The following is a 2,999-nucleotide window of genomic DNA, read 5'->3' as shown; positions in this document are numbered from 1 at the left end:
GCAGGAATTATTAAGCCTTTGATGATTTGTCCCAGGCTTCTTTGAGTAAAAGAACACACATTTCATAGACTGGAGGTTGAGGGGAAGGCCCCTATGCTGTGCCCCAGGCCTTTCCTCAACCTCATTCCCTTAAAAAAACAGCCAGACCTTCCCACCTCATGAAAGCTGATGAAAAAGACTTCCTATTGGTGGCATTTTGTACTTTTACCTTAACTGAAGAATTTTTCAGTGAAAATGAATTTCCTTTTTCTATTTTGGAAAATTACCATGAAATAAAAAATCGGTTATCTGAACAGTTGTATCAAATTTTATGCACAACGATGTTAACATGACTTCAATACTCAGTTATCTTAAAGCCAATGAAGGGAACCACGTACGATCTCTAATGACCCAGGGAAAATGATGCAAATATTACTAGAGTGAGATTACAAGAGTCATATTCATGTTTCTCTGGCACAAGAGTGAGGATTGAAGAGACCAAGAAGTCAAGGGGAAATTATTTAGTATTAGCGCATTCAAATTTAACAATTTCAAAGGAGTCTTTTGAAAGCGCCGCCCTACCAGAGGTGGGGGTTTTTGCAAGTCAGAGGATACAGCGCCACCTACTGGCCATGGGATTTGCCCAGCTGCTAGGAAGGGTCGGGGGGGGGGGGGCGGTGAACTTTGGTTCAGGGGCAAAACTGCCCCAGAGATTTGAATCTCAAGCCAGTTTGGTGCAACTGGTGGTTGCTTCTTGGGCACAACGGACTCTCGGGAAGGAATTGGAAATGATGCGATCTGGGTTCTGGCCAAATTACTCACTGAACTAAAACAGTGGTTCTCAAAATCTGCCACACATTCGAGTCACCTGGGGGCCTTAACGATCCTGATAGGCTGCCCTAGACCAGCGAAGTGCTCTGGGAAGGGCCCCAGGCATCAGTGAGTTTTCAATCTCCTCAGGTGACTCCAACGGACAGCTGAGACCTGCTGTTGACAGCCAGTGTCCCATCTCCAGTTGGTTTCCCCCCCCCCCAGTGCTGACCCCAGAGAAACTTTGGCGTGAAGAACAACAGAATAACACGTACATGTTCCTGCCCTGTCTTAGGGCTGTGATCAGAGAATGCCTCCCTGAAGGTCTGAGAGCACCCTGTGTGAGAGTCCGCCCCCCACTTACAAAAATAACTTTGTTGAGGTATAACTGACATACAATAAACTGGAAATATGTCACGTGTGCAACTGGACAAGTTTTGATATAGCCGTGAAACCATCACCACAATGAACCGTCACCACATAATGAACACATTCTTCAAGACTGAGCTGGGAGAGTCTGTTTCACACTGCTGCTTCACAGTCATTTAATATTCCGTGCCAGGCATTGTGCTGGGGAGAAGGAAACACGGACTCGCCATGCACCACCCCTTTCCTGGGGGAGCTGGCTTCGGGGCATACCTGGGATGTGAAGGAGGCATGCCTCTACCTGAGAGCACTGGTGGGGGAAGACAGGATTCGGGGAAGCTGGTCAGAGGGGATTGATGGTTTAGCCAATGAAGACAGATGGAGAGGATTGTTAGCAGTTGAAGGAAAGGGGCTTTCTAAGCGCAGGGAACAGCGTGAATAGAGAATTGGAGGTACGGAGAGGTGTGTTTGCGGAGCGACAGCTGGGGCCAGAGTGTCAGTGCCCTGGGCATTAGGCAAAGCTGGAGCAGTTGGTGGTGTGATGGGCCACAAGAGTTTGCCTCAATTCCGTGAGCTTTATTCTCTCAGGGGAGAACCCCCAAAAGCCTGAAGCAGGGGGCATCGTGATCTAATTCGCATCTTAGAAAGTTCATTCTGATAGCCCTCCGAGGTTGCAGGACAACCAACATGGGAAACCCTTGCAAAGTTCCCAGTGAGCAGAAACAAATGAATCGTAAGTCATATTATGTAAGAATCAAAAGCATCTTTGTACGTGAAAGCCATTTTTGTAATGTAATGTAACGTAAACGTTACACGTATACATATTTAGAACAATTTTTTATTTAAACAATAGCAATGAAAGTCTCTGAAAAATGGATGATAGTCCAGTCCATGAAGCCCAGAGTTATATGGCCCAGGATGTTTGAGAAGTGATGGAGACTGGCATATGGTGATGGGGGCACAAGGACGGGGCGGGAGGGGGGGGATCTGTTTAGAAAAGATGTTCAAATAGCCTACTTCTGGTACTGAATCCAGAATCATCTTCAAATGTAAAGGAGGTAACACACAGATCATCTGTGATGACACATTACAAGGTCAGCCAGTTTTAAGTTACATCTACATAAATTCTTCTGCTGTGAACTGTTGACTGATGTCTTTATAGGTGTTAACAGTTCATAAGAGTGTTCCTTTATACCGTTTACCACCCAGCCTTGGGAACACGAGAATAAACAAAGCGATATCCGTGAGGAAGCTTTCAACTTCAAAAACAGAAATAACTATTCACAGTGGACTAACAGTCAAGTCCAGATGCTTCAGTCATGGTCTGATCAGAGCTCCAGCTCCACTCTTCCTTGGTTCTCTTAGCTCTGCCCTCCTCTACATGTCGGCTCAGCAAAACCGAAGCAGTCCAAGGCTTCATACCTTTAAGCCCTCTTTGTCAAGGGAACAAAGGATTTCTCTTCCTCCAAGCTTCCTACCAAAACTGGGGCTTTTTTCTAATTGCATCCACTTATGCCATGTGCTCACCAAATCAATCACTGGCAAGGGGGATGGGGTTCCACTGATGGGCTTGGGCAAACCAAGACCCGCCCTTGGAGCCGGGGGTCAGATCGGTCCTATCCAAAATGTTTGGCTGCTTCATAATGCGAGACAAGTTAAGATGTGCATGGGGAAGCAGTTGAAAATGTCTATCGCATGATTAAAAATTGCCCTGGGTAGTCTAACAGCCCCTAACAAGGACGGAAGATATCAGTCTTGTTCGTCATGTGTCACGTTTGCTATTGAAAGTGAGACTCACTGCTGTGTGCATCCCCAAACGCCCATACACAAGGAGGGACACCACC

The sequence above is a fragment of the Lynx rufus genome, unplaced genomic scaffold (genome assembly GCF_022079265.1).
Source record: "Lynx rufus isolate CCGP_SWC_20201006 ecotype Redwood Valley unplaced genomic scaffold, mLynRuf1.p SCAF_5, whole genome shotgun sequence".
Taxonomy (NCBI): Eukaryota; Metazoa; Chordata; class Mammalia; order Carnivora; family Felidae; genus Lynx; species Lynx rufus.
Note: the sequence above shows the minus strand (reverse complement) of the source record.